The following is a 15,115-nucleotide window of genomic DNA, read 5'->3' as shown; positions in this document are numbered from 1 at the left end:
TTTCTGTGAATATTACACCAGAGATGAGTTTTTGATATTTTAGAAACTTTTTATACAATTTTTATCAATGTTAACAAATAGATTCTTAATACTGTATGTGTCTTTTGTGTATATTCAGTGTTTTCTTCTCACTGTTCTAGGAGCTCTTTAGTTGTTTTAACTGTGTACTTTCTAATACAGGATTTTTAGCAGAGGTCAAGACTCTGAATACAGCTTGTGTTCAGGTGTTTATCATACCCCTATGCTGTGAAACTTTTTTTCTATCTTAAATAATCATCTAAATTTGAACATCACAGAAATAAATTAATGGAATCCTGAGATGCTCAAGAACACCTCACAACCGCCATGAAGCTTTGGCGTTCCCTAGTGGCTGTCAGATTCCCATGTAGGGAATGAGCTACTGCAACCAAAAGCTTCAATCACAACTATTTCCAGATTCCTCCATGTAGTTTTCCACAGTAATCTACTGCCTTCCTCGACACTTTTAAATACTAGCAAGACACATGTAGTCTGAACCTCCACCAATTGCCTCTGTAATTGACCTCCATCTGCCCATTCTGGCATTGCAACAGACAGCAGTCTTATTTCTCCTCCTTTGCTATACCATCATTCCAAGAGTAGCCTCCACCTTCAGATCTTATCAGACATATTATGCCTCAGCCAACCACTTCTACTTCCAGTTCCCACCAGACAGCTATGGTCCCAGCCTTCACCAACTGCTTCTTGCCAACAGCACCCACAGGCAACAACAACCATTTCCATGACCAGACTTTACTTACAGAACCTTGCAGCCCCACCTTTTGTCTGCCTGTGGCATTCAGCCATCATCCACCCACAGCCTTCAGGAAACACTATTTATGTTTCCTGCAGAATTCAAACAACAACTCCCAAACTCCCAATTAAAACTTGGGTTTCTCAGTAATAGATAATAGTAACGAAGTAAAACAGTCTCTGCAGTCAGATCAGATCAGTCCTTGGAGTCCGCAAAAATAAAAAAGAAGCCTTAATATTTGAGATCTCAGTGGATGTGTGTCATTTTGAATGCTCTTTTCTCATCAGACACTTTTCTCTTTTTTATAACATTTGAAAGCAGCTATCTGTTCTTTAGTTTCAATGAGGAATGCCAAAAATGATCAAAAAGCTACTGAAATGAATATGTTTAATTTTAGAAAGACTAATACTACACTGTAAAACCATTAACTATTTCACATGGATAAGGACTACAAGTTGTTTGAACTTAAATAAAAATGATTAGCATGTAAATTAATTTTGTTCTAACAGAAAACCAAGCCAGTCCTCAGTCTTCATCAAAAGTGAACAAGTCTTCATATAAAACTTGATTCAGTACAAAGTGAGAAAGTTCTGCTAACTTTCTCAGTAGTGGAACCATTTCAGAACTAATATGTAATGTATGTACAGTATGTATGACTAAATGTAAAACTAATTGTTCTGTGAACCCATTAAACGAAGTTGTTTAGAAATGTTGTTAGCAAACATGGTTTTTAACATTCAACTAAAACCACAATCCACAGGTGAGGTTGAAAGATAATGTAAATAAAACATTTTAGTAACTTCAAGAAAAGAATCATCCACCATAACCACATTCAAAATGCACAAATGCAGATTGGATTCGGGGGGACCAGCGTCAAGAGGTTCTTGATCTCACTTTTCCACACAGTGAGCAAGCCATTCCAACGCTGCCCATGCAGCATATGTGACTAAAAACTGTTGCAAGTCTGCCTTCATGTTCAACACGTTGGCTCTTGCAACTGTAAGGTCACTGTGTTGCCATGGTTTTCTCTGAGTGCTTCGGTTTCTCCACTTTTAAATCATAAAAAAACAACAACATCAAAGTAACATCAAAATAACATCAAAGTAACATCTTCCTAGCGATGAGATCAGGGTTCAGTTCTGGACCTTGACCTCTTTGCTGTTGAGTTCACGGTGTTGCTGTGGTTTCCTCCGAGTGCTTCGGTTTCTCCACTTTTGAATTATTCATTCAAAAAAAAAAAAAAAACATCAAAATAACCAACCTGGACTTGACTCAGGACTCCGGGCCCCATAGATCTGCAGGATCTATAGTGTCCACTGTGCCTTTCCAGCGTTGCTGTGAGGAGTTTACAGTGTTCACGGTGTTGCTGTGGTTTCCCCCAAGTGCTTCGGTTTCTCCACTTTTGAATTATTCATAAAAATAAAAAAAAAACATTAGTTGAGCACACTGTACTACCTGTGTTCAACCAGCAGATGATGCAGTAGTTCTGCAGCTTCCATAGGTCTGCACAGGTCAGGCAAGGTTTTCAAATCTTTCTTTTCTCAGTATTTGTAGCACAGGTGTGGCTGTGTAAGTCAGGCTGAAGTTCTGCAGATTAAAAGAACAATCTGTATCTGTGTAAGTCAGGCTGAAGTTCTGCTGATTAAAAGAACAATCTGTATTTGATAATAACGTCCTGATTTCTGTTTTTTCAACATAAACTGAATATATTTGGGTTTTGCCTGTCGCTCACACCAACAAACATATGTTGTCCTGGATTTTGGAAACTTATGATGGACATTTTACACAATTTATTCTGATTTTAAAAAATAAAAAAATATATGCTAATAATTTTAAAAAAAAAATTTGTTGCAGCGCTGCAAAACAAAATGAAAAAATAATTTCAGTAACTAAACAGTGAACTCTTCAGTTATCACTGAAATATGTTTGATCGTTAAAGGGTCAATGACGTGATGCAATTTTTTTTTTGTGTTCCTATGGTTTAGTTACATTTAAAAAGGTTAACATTTGAAACTAAACTCACAAATTACTTGAATGCATTCTCTTTTTGAAGACCTTGTCTACAAATTTCTGGATTTGATACATTGTGAGAGAATCTTTAGGGGATAATGGTAAAAATGTCAATGTGGTGTAACCATAAAAACTTTCTACCAAAAACTTTAACATGCTCAAAAAAAGTGAAATTCCCAATAAAAAACACTATCAATTAGTTTGGCATAATTCTACATTTGTGTTGATGAATACAATAAATGGAACACAATTGCTCTGAATAACTAACTGAACTAACTAACTGAATTATAACTAACTTGGGGAATTGTGTCTGTTAAGTCAACTTCCTAAATTGTCAAGGTGGTGTAAACGACATTTGAGGAACCATTTTGTTGATTTGTGTAAGAAGATCATGTTACAGGAAATGACATCACAAAGAAAGAGCCCTGATCACCTTAACTGCAGCTTGCCAAGGTTTGTAGCTTTCTTTGAAATCTTGATAATTTAACATTTTTAGGGTGTGGTCAGGTGTGCTTAGAGTTACATGTCAAATGGTATGACCTTAGGAAACCATTTATAATTCACAATAACTGTAAAACTAAGTATTTATTTTAAAAAATGTGTTTGAATTCTTCACATCAAGGCCACATACTTACATAGGTGCCTATCATAATGCCTGTTAAATTTGAATTTAAATTGAAATGTCAAATGGTGTAACCGGTTACACTTAAAATACTCCAAATTAAACATTTCATAAATATTTACTAATATTTATTTTAATTTGTATTTTCAGATCAAATGCTCACAGAACCAGAAAGATTAAATATAAGTATTATTAAGATACTGCCCTAAAGCTTGCATCTCAGTTGTTACTGTTGTTACTCTTATTGTTACTATTGTTACAGAAATCATGTCCTGCACAGAATTATATTATATATTATATGTTGCTTTATTAGGGTAATTAAATACATATCACAGGAGTAAATTATCTTATGGAAATTGCATGACTGTGTAATTACACCACTGTGATAACTATGTATTTTATTATTGTTCCTACCTTTTTTTTGTTGTGGTTTATTTTTGCTTTTTTAATCCTGTATCCTATTTTAATTCTATACTTTCTGTGCCTGTCCCACATCCTTTTATTGATTATTCCACTATTTTTTAATTTACTATATCTGTCTTTAATAAATATCCCTCTGGTGCATAGTCGTCACTACAGTGGACAGCTACTAAAAAGTAACTTTCTCTTTAATGCATTGGTTTCTATTGCGGAATAGCATATCAACCTCTAGAGCATGGGTTTTCAAAGTGTGAGGCGCGTCTCCCTTGGGAGGTGCCAGAGGACTTCAGGGGAGGCGCGGTGGAGGAAAAAATTAAAATATATCTTACAAAGATATTTGTCTCATCACTGTGCGGTGAAAACTCGCCGAGCTAGCCCCCAAAAAGTAGCAAAAAAAATCCACAAAACGATACAGTATGTCTTATCTTTGCTGTTTGTGTCAAAAGTTCTATTCCAGTGTGAAAAAACGCTGGTAATGTCTCTGCTAATGTCTCCTGCTAATGTCTCCTGCTATATCTCTGCTTTAGTTTGAATCAATCACGAAGGTCCTGGTTGTTACATAAAGACAAAGACTTTCAAAGTGAGGTGTGACCTCTTAGTGCGATATACTACTTTTGGGTTTACTTCAGTCTGGAGCGTCATTGGTGGGTCAAAGGTAAATGTGGGCGGTACTAATCGATTCTCCTGACTCTGATTGGTCGACAGGTGTCAATCATCAAAATCCGCCAATCGGGACATCCACACTCTGTGTTGTTTTAGCCTTAGCAGCACCACTAGCTGCTACCGCGGCTGCTTCATATTTTTTTAATACTTGTTTCAAACATCGCGTCATATTAAAACTCGAAGTCTTCTTTTCTCCTCGCTGAATCCTCCTGAACAACTTTTGCAAACAACTGATGTCAATAACTTCTGTTATCTCTGCCACACTGGTGAAGACATGTTCATTATTAGTCTGGCAGAGATGAGGTCAGGCTTGGGTCCTGCCATTAAGGCGCGATAACTTTTGGGGATACTCAGCCTGGTAAAAAAAAATATGATGATATACAGTAAGATATGGGAAGGATATTATCTGTTTGGAATATGACATTTTTATGTGAAATATGTAGAAAATTACGATTAACCATGTGTCCAATGAAGTGGACATCATGCATCACCCAGTGATGATGAGTGGCTGCCAGAGAAGAACCGAGACATAGGAGCTAATGATGATGGAGATACAGACAGTCAGGATGCAGAAAGTGAGGATGATGAGGGGCAGGATGCAGAGGATGGTCAGCATGATCAAGGAGCTGTGGAAGATGGGCACATGGCACCTGACCATAATCAAGCCAGAAAAATATCTGGAAAGTCCAAGACAATGACTTTGAAGGAGAGCGATACACCATGTTTTCATGCCCCCCTTTCGTGCCCCCTACAACTGCAATAGGTATTTGTTTTCCAGCATTCTTGACAGCAAAGAAATTGAGGCCCCTGGCAGACAGTTGCACGAGATGGAGACCCAACAAGGAGAATGGATCCTTTCAGCAGAAAAAGATAAGTGAACTCTCTGAAAACCTGGAACGTGAGTGCAATGAAAACAGAATCAGGCTGAGTATTTAACCACTGACCTTGGTCAAGAGAGGGAAACATATGAAATGGATATTAATTAAAAAAGAAACGATTGTAACACTTGGGAAACAACTGTATGAGTTGAAAATCCAACTCGGAAAAGCAGAGTATAACAGTTCTTCTGCTCAGGAGGAAATGAAAACTGAAATCTGTAAAAAATAAAATAAAATAATAATAATTAAAAAAAAAACATCAATCAGAAAGCACTGAAAACCTGCTGAGTATCCAGCTAGAACAACTTCAGAACCTTGGCACAGAATACAATAGCCTATGCTGTGCATACGATAAACTCTAAAGAAAACGGCAGTCTCCGGGAAAGATATAACAAGGATATGAACGCCAAAGAACAAAGTATTGCCATGCTTAAGGAAAAATTCAATACGATGAGACAAAAACAGCAAGATATTAGAGCAGGAAAAAAAGGTTAAAAGTATGTTGTCCGGGGCGGTCGGTGGCGTAGTGGGTTAAGCGGCCGCCTCGTGTGTAGAGGCTATAGTCCTCACTGCAGCTGGCCCCGGTTCGAATCCCGCATCGGACAGCCATTTACTGCGTGTCATTCCCCCTCTCTCTGCCCCCTGCTTCCTGTCCATCTTCAGCTGTACTATCAATAAAAGGCATAAAAGAAAAAATAATTTAAAAAAAAAAAAAAAAAAGTATGTTGTCTGCGCTCCAGAAAATAGCGCATGACACCAATTATATGAAACAAGCATCTGAGAGGTACATGGAGTTGGACTGAAAATGAGCAGAACTCAAAAAATGCTCAGCTTGTTGCTCAGTTCCAGACTGAGAAAGAACTTAATAGGGTCCTTCACTCAGAACTGGATAAGCTCAAGAAGCAGGTCCACGAGATGGAGAAGCCCCTCTGTCTTTCACAGGACCTGGAACGTCAACGAAAGAGTCTTACTTCAGTAATTCACATTATTCAGTGGATAAAGAGTCCACCCGTGTTCCTCAGAACCCTGAACTTGTGGTTGAAGACACTCCCTCTGTTTCTCAGGGGTTTTTTTTGTTTCTTGGTTGACAAACAAGAAAAGAACTCACCACTTCCTTGGTCTGAGGAAGAGAAATAAGGTGGAAAAGGTGCACCAGCACACCGAGTCCCCCTCAGTGGCTGAAGAATCCGATTGTGTTTCACAGACAACCAGTGAGTTGAAATTAAAACAAGTTATTCATGTTCAATAAACCTGTGTTTTTTGTGCTGATACAGTGTGATTGAAACATGTTTTGATTTACTACAACTGAAACATCCCATTTCACATGGCCCTGGTGGGACTATTTAGACTGTGCACAGTTCTCCATCTCTTCACTTGTAAATAAAAATATAAATGAAAATTGAAGAATGCTGCCAATCAGAATTTTTAGCAGGGAGGAAGAGGGGGGGAAATGGCTCCGTCCACATGGCACTTAAGGTTTTATGAATAAAATGTCTCACCCTTCAATGTAATATTGCTATTATACAAAAATTGGCAACTTAGATAAAACATCATCAAATGTATTCATATTTTCTCTCAAAATAAACATGTTTGGTTACGTTATATCTGTTTCCATGGAGATAGACAGGGTCTGAAGTGAAAACAATCAGTAGACTCCTAATGAAACCCAGTTTACTATTCCAGCAACCTAGCACCAGAGACGATTTCTAGTCCCAGCCAACTAACGTTAAAGTTTTCTAGAGATTGTAACAATTGCCTAAGCTGACCACACATAAAAACACAAAACTGCCTTGCTAGCTGAGTCTAGTAGTAACTAAGATATGATAGGAAAATCCGAGGCAGTCGCAGTGATAACACTGTTGAAGCTGTCAGATATATAGTTTTTGCTCGAGACGCGAAGATTCGGAAGCAGTAGTAAACACAAGAATGTTTATTCTCACAACATGAAAATTCAAGTTGAACTTGTTGAGATTCAAAAACCCCAAAGGTATGAAAACAATAAACAAAAATAATAAACAAAAAATAAAATAAATTGTCCTCTCAGCTCTTAGCTGTTCTGATATCAAAGTTCAATTTGTCCAGTCAAAAGTTTAGTTGGAGTCCGTATTAGTCCAAGTTCAAGTTCAGTGTGTATGTGGTCTACCCGGGTAGTATGTTTGTGTATGTATGTTACTGCGCGCTGGTTCAGGATATTTCCTCCAGGTGACGACTCTCCACGACGACGATGAAGATGAAGGAATCTGCCTCCTCTCTGTTTCCGCCTCTCAGACAAAAACCCCTGGTCAACTCAATGTAGATTCAGCAATTCGGCATATAAAAAAAACAATCTGCATAGTAGAACATAAAGTTAACTAGCAGTCAATATTATCTGTACAGATTTATATCTATTTCTCTCCTCTTTTACTCAAATGTAACTAATACTGACCACAAAGAATGAGTGACTGCATTATGAGACATAGAAAAAAAACCTCAGGTCACCATTAATGTGTGTGTTTTTTTTAACAGTACTATATCAATCATGTTACACAAATAAACTCTGATCTCCTTTCAATCATGTTTCTCATTTACACTTACAAAATACATATTTCAGTTTCAAAAATGAATTTAAACATATTATTTACATTAAGAAAAATCAGCGAACCTCTGTGTGTACATGTCAGGTTACGTTCAGCACACACCGCTCTTTTCCACTCACTAACATTGAACATGGCGTCGGAATGACGCAGTGAAAATTCCAGCGACACTCGTAAATTAAATGCACTTTTCCTCAACTCAACTTAGTATGTTGACTCGCTACAACATCTTAAAAACACTTACAGTCAACTCCGATTGGTTTTTATGGCTTTACAGTTCAACATTCTGCATATATAAGCAACTGAAAACTCATGGTCATTAGCTGTTAGCAACTTAGCGTTGTAGCATAGCACCATAACACAGTACAGCAACTCACCGGAGTCCTCGGTTTGAAACACAAAACAAAGTGTCTCCTCCGGTTACAGTCGTGCGGGCACTCTCTCGAAAAAACTCAAAAAATGATACAGAGTCGTAACTGTGAAAATAAAACCGTGCTTTTGCAGAAAACAGCGGCAACTTTGCTTAGCAATATCTCCCGACAGCATGACTGCTTTTCCTCATTGAGCATACTTAAGCGCCCTCTTGAGGTCACATGAAACAACTACAACTATATACTTTTGTCATGAATTTAACACAAACGAACTGATACACACTAATCCATAACAAATACATTTAGTAAACCCACTGTATTTTTATCGGGGTTACATAACGTTTCTCTGAATTGCTCCTAAGGGCACATTTCTTCATTTATCGACACAAAATGACTATGTAGACGTTCAGGAAGGGCACAGGATGCTTCAGGTTAAGCTGGATCAATGATTGGAAATACGGTTCCAACTGACATTCTAACAGGTGCAGATCAGCTGCTGCTGATTAGGTCCCGGTTGCTTGGCAACCTCAAGCCTGCCTGAAGGAGGAGAGGGGGGAGAAGCCGAGCTGCGGCCATCTTAGCAGTTTTGGCACTCAATTAGAACTTGTCTGTCTAAAATGACACACAGAGATAGCAGTAGCTGTAAAGACATGCTATTTTCTAACATTAGCGACCAATGCTAACATTAACTACTAGGAATTAAATACATGTTAATTGCTAACATGCTAATGTTAACATGTTAGTGCTAATTAGCATTAGCCACTAAAAATTAAATACATGTTAATGTTAACATGTTAATTGCTAGCGCGTCAGCGCATCAGTGCTAACACGCTAATGTTTACATGCTAATGTTAACATGCTAATGTTAATTGCTAGCGCATCAACGTTAACATGTTAATGCTAACATACTAATATTAACAAGCTAACATGCTAATGATAAAATGTTAACTGCTAGCACATCAACGTTAACATGCTAACGATAAAATGCTAATTGCTAATGTAAACGTGCTAATGCTAACATGTTAATGTTAATTGCTAGCGCATCAGCGCTAACATGTTAATGCTAACATATTAATATTAACAAGCTAACATGCTAATGATAAAATGTTAATTGCTAGCGCATCAGCATTAACATGCTAACAATAAAATGCAAATTGCTAATGTTAACATGGTAATGCTAACATGTTAATGTTAATTGGTAGCGCATCAGTGCTAACATGCTAATGCTAACATGGTAATGTTAATTGGTAGCGCATCAGCGTTAACATGTTAATGTTAACATGGTAATGCTTGTCTTTTGACAAGATGGCGGCGCGCAACAGTGCAGCGGCTTCTCGTGCTCCCGGGGTCAAGCCCTCTTTTAGTACTTTTTCCGTTGGTCCCGAGGCCAACTTCACTCGTGTTGCTTGGGTTAACAAGCGTACAATGTACAGCCGAACCGAACTTTTCAAAATAAAGGATGGTTCGGTCAGAGACACAACAACAGCAACAACATCAACAACAACAGCGGCCCTCGGACTCAGGGCCTTGCTGGGCAGACTGCAGCTCCTGAGGACATCGGGCTGGCGCAGAGGTACCCGCTGGACAAAGGGCAAACGGAAGCGGTGTGCAAGGAAGCAGAAGAGGGGTAAATGGAGCGGACTGCTAGCCAGGCTAAAGGCTAATGCGGGGAGACCACCGATCCCGCCACTGTTCCTCTCCAATGTCCGCTCTCTGGACAACAAGATGGACCTGCTTCGACTGAGGCTGAGGGCTTCCCGTGAGATGAGGAACTGTGCGGTGCTTTGTCTTACGGAAACCTGGCTGAACGACAACATGCCGGACTCAGCCTTCCAGATCGACGGCCGGCTTCTCTTCCGAGCGGACCGTAACCAGCAGTCGGGGAAAGCCCGCGGGGGCGGATTATGTGTCTATGTGAACAAAGGTTGGTGTACAAACTGTGCTTTGGTGAACAGCCACTGCTCCGAGGCAGTAGAGTACATGACTGTGAAGTGCCGGCCACACTATTTGCCTCGTGAGTTTACGGCGGTGTTTGTTATGGCTGTTTACATCCCGCCGGGTGCGAAGGCCAACGAAGCGCTTAAGGAGCTTCATGACATCATCAGCTCGCTCCAGCACAAGCACCCGGAGGCATTTTACGTGGTAGCGGGGGATTTTAACCACGTAAACCTGACAGACACTCTGCCTAAGTTCCACCAGCATGTCACCATACCGACACGGGGAGATAACACGCTGGACCGTGTTTACACCAACAAAAAAGACGCATACAGAGCCGTCCCCCACCCCCACCTGGGCCTCTCCGACCACATCTCCATCATGCTGGTCCCCGCCTACCGTCCTCTGCTCAGACGCCACAGGCCAACACAGAGGACTATCACCGTGTGGCCCAGTGATGCGGCCCTAACACTGCAGGACTGTTTCCAGCGCACAGACTGGCAAATCTTCAGGGAGGCAGCTGCCCTTGAGGGACAGGTGGACCTAGAGGAATATACGTCGGCTGTCCTCGGCTACATCAACAAGTGTGCAGAGGATGTCACCACCACCAGGACAATAACAGTCTACCCGAACCAGAAACCCTGGCTGAATGCGGAGGTCAGGTCTCTGCTGAAAGCCAGGGATGCTGTGTTCAGGTCAGGTGACAGACTGGCACTCAGAGCGGCTAGGAGACAGCTGATAGCAGGAGTAAAGAGGGCCAAGGCCACATATGCCCGGAGGATCGAGGGACATTTTACATCTAACGATCCACGGAGTATGTGGAGGGGCATAAAGTGCATCACAGACTACAACACCAGAGATGCACAGTGCCCCAGGGACTCCTCTCTGCCCGACGCTCTCAACACTTTCTACGCCCGCTTTGATGACCCGAACACCTCCCCCAGCACCAGACTCACTCCACCACCAGGTGAAGAGCCTCTCAGCGTGACCCCAGCAGAGGTGAGGAGAACCCTCCAGAGGATTAATCCACGCAAAGCCACGGGTCCCGATAACATCTCCGGGAGGCTGCTGAGGAGCTGCGCACACCAGCTGACGGATGTCCTGACAGACATCTTTAACACCTCCCTCCAACAAGCAGCGGTCCCTACCTGCCTGAAGACGGCCACAATCATCCCCATCCCCAAAACCTCCACAGTGACAGGCCTGAATGACTATCGGCCGGTTGCCCTCACACCGATAGTCATGAAGTGCTTCGAGAGACTGGTGATGGCCCACATCAAAGACTGCATCGACGTCACTGTGGACCCACACCAGTATGCATACAGAAAGAATCGATCCACAGAGGATGCCATTTCTTCTGTGGTCCACACAGCCCTCACCCACTTAGAGAACAAGGACTCTTATGTTCGCCTGCTCTTTGTGGACTTCACGTCTGCATTCAACACCATCAGACCGCAGACTCTGGTTTCGAAACTGACCACACTCGGGCTGAGCTCTACCCTCTGCAACTGGGTTCTGGACTTCTTAACAAAAAGGCCGCAGTCTGTTAAGATCCATGATGTCTCCTCCTCCACCATCACCCTCAGCACAGGCTCCCCCCAGGGCTGTGTGCTGAGCCCCCTTCTGTTCACTCTGCTCACACACGACTGCTCAGCGAGACATCCGAGCTGTCTAATAGTGAAGTTTGCAGATGATACAGCTGTGGTTGGACGAATCGCTAACAACGACGAGTCGAACTACAGGCAGGAAGTGGAACACCTGGAGGGTTGGTGCAGAGAAAACAACCTCTGCATCAACGTGAAGAAGACCAAGGAGATGATCGTGGACTTCAGAAGGGGCAGACATCTCCCCCCTCCCCTGCACATCGGAGGGAAAGCGGTGGAAGTGGTCTCCAGCTTCAGGTACCTGGGTGCGAACATCGCAAACGACCTCACCTGGAGCACCAACACCTCCTATCTGGTTAGGAAGGCACACCAGCGCCTCTACTTCCTCAGGAGGCTGCGGTGCGCTGGACTGGGGAGCTCAGTCCTGACCTCGTTCTACAGATGTGTGGTGGAAAGCGTCATGTGCACCTGCATCACCGTGTGGCACGGCAACTGCTCTGCAGCAGAGAAGAAGGCTCTGCAGAGGGTGGTTAAAGCTGCACAGAGGACTGTGGGATGCAGCCTACCCACCACCACGGACATTTACACCTCCAGATGCAGGAAAAGGGCCTCCTGCATCATGAAGGACCCCACTCACCCCGCACACGCTCTGTTTGCCCCTCTCCCCTCGGGCAGGAGGCTGCGGAGCATTAAGAGCAGGACCACCAGACTGAGGAACAGCTTCTTCCCAGAAGCTGTGAGACTGTTGAACTCTGGAGGACCCCTGTAGCCCCTGCCCCTCATCCCCAACCCCACCTCCACCCCCACCCCCCATCCCCCATCTGGACCCCCCACCACAGATGCACAGACAATAATACAAAAATACTTTGCACTGCAATTACTTGCACAATGCAGTTGTTTGCACAACCTGGACACTTGCACATCTCACTACCTCACCATGGTGTTATACTGTTGTTGTTTTTCTATTTATTGTATATACTTTTTCTTAAATTTAAATTTGCCTTTACTTTTTATATTTTATGTTCTATATATATTATTTTATTTATTTTATATTTTTATTTTATATTTGGATATTGGGCTGCTCCAGGACCAGGGGAAACCAATTTCGTTTCATCCCATGTTTACATGTGTTGTAATGACAAATAAAACTCCTTGAATCCTAATTGCTAGCGCATCAGCACTAACATGCTAATGTTAACATGCTAATGCTAATTAACATTACCCACTAAGAATTAAATGCATGCTAATGTTAACATGCTAATGCAAACATGCTAACATTAATTGCTAACGCGTCAGTGCATCAGCAATAACATGCTAATGCAAACAATGCTAATACTTACTGCTAGCGCATCAGCGCTAACAGGCCAATGTTAATTGCTAGCGTGTCAGCACATCAACGCTAACATGCTAATGTTAATTGCTAATGATAACATACTAATGTTAACATGCTAATGTTAACATGTTAATAGTAATTGCTAGCACATCAGCGCTAGCTGCTCCTGTGTCTAAATAAACATGTTCAAAATGACTATTTGAGGTGTGCTGTTTGAATACAGCCCCCTGGCAACAGCAAACTCGTCAGTCTCAAAATTTCTGCGGGAATTTTCTAGTACTGAATTTGCTGAGCAGTGTCAGTAATACTGTATGGGGGCGACAGGGCCAGAGTCAGGCACTCAAAATTTCTTTAGAAATTTTTCTAGTTTTTTTTTTTTTTACCCTGATAGCTAAGATAAGATAATAGAGTGCTGCTGCTTGCTGTCAAGGAGGACAGCAACTAATGTTAGGTAACAAGTGATGTAACGATACATCGTGACACGATTAAAATCGGTACAAATGCGTGACGAATCGCATCGGTTAACAGAAAAAATGAATCGCGATTCTTGGCGAATGCGAGAGAAGTAGGATATGTTCTTTTTCGTCTTTTTTTAAAATTAGAAATAGGTTACGTTGTGGCTGCAGCTGCCTTTCTGTGTCACACACACACACACACACACGCAGTAGTGGTAATCGGCGTCAGGCCTGACTGTACCGTAAATGATACCATAGCACATACCCTCCAGGAATTCACGATGTTGCAATTTGCAAGTTCAACGCAACTTCAGTGAATCCCCGTGAATTCGGGGGTGTTGCAAGTTTAACCAATCACCGCAACTCCCACGCAGTCTGCCCGGGGGATTAAACTCGGGTCAGGGACAGCCGCACCCTGCGGGAGGATCCCCTCGTGGGACCTCTTCTCGGCGCCGCGACCGGCTCTGCGTTTACAGCGCCCGGACCTCGCCGTTTCCCGGGGCCGTGGACTCTCATTAATTAATGGGTTAATGAGCTATCATCTTACTTGTTTTTTTATTTTCAGTTAGCTCATACTTCAAGCTGAAAGGTAATGGTCAGATCAGCTGCTTGCTGGCAGCCCTAATAAGAACACAAATTGTTTGAGAGTTTCTGTAAAGAGAGATTTTTTTCCTTACAAATAAAAAGATAATTTTATTTGGTCATAATTTGTCTGTAGCTCATTTTGATTTTTAAAAAATCGTGAAAAAATCGTATCGTGAACAAAAAATCGTGACTCGAATCGAGTCGTGAGTTGAGTGTATCGTTACATCCCTATAGGTAACCTTGCCTTTGGTGGTGTGTTTTTTTTTTTTTTTTTTTTGTAATTTGCCGGCAGGTGATCAGACCCAGGCAGGTGTCTCTCGTCCGTGTGCGCCGTTACCGATACACGCAAACGCAGATCTGACTACATATATTTCCTGTCATAGCCACAAGCTGCTGTTGCATATAAGAGACGTCCCGTGTCCCATTACCGGTGTATTTTCCTCTGGATTCCGCTCAGGAAACGAGAGCAGGCTAAAGGCTGTGGAAATGTATAATAATGTTTTAATTAAAATAGATGTGTGTTAAATGGATCTGGGTAAGTATAAGGTCACACAGAGTATATTGCTTTTGAGTGTTGTGTAACTAGTATAAGTGTTTTGCAGGAGTTGCAGGTTCAAGGCCTACACACAGAGAGAGAGACGAGCAGATAAGCAGAGAAATAGAGACTCCCCTTGGTTAGAACTGAAAGCAGACACAGAACATCTTACTATTGTGGATTATATTATCTGAAGTGCCTAATAATCATTTAAGAATATTAAACTGTGTGATTATGTTGAACTATTGCTTTTAAGAATGTTGTATAACCAGCAGAGTGTTTTTGCAGATTACAGTTTGTGTCTGAGTGCAATCCCACGCCTGAGGTATGTGTGTGAGCACAACTAGAAACTGTTACAA

Source organism: Larimichthys crocea, chromosome X, assembly GCF_000972845.2.
Source record: "Larimichthys crocea isolate SSNF chromosome X, L_crocea_2.0, whole genome shotgun sequence".
In the NCBI taxonomy this organism is placed as follows: domain Eukaryota; kingdom Metazoa; phylum Chordata; class Actinopteri; family Sciaenidae; genus Larimichthys; species Larimichthys crocea.
The sequence above is the reverse complement of the archived record's forward strand: the minus strand, read 5'-3'. Positions refer to the sequence as shown.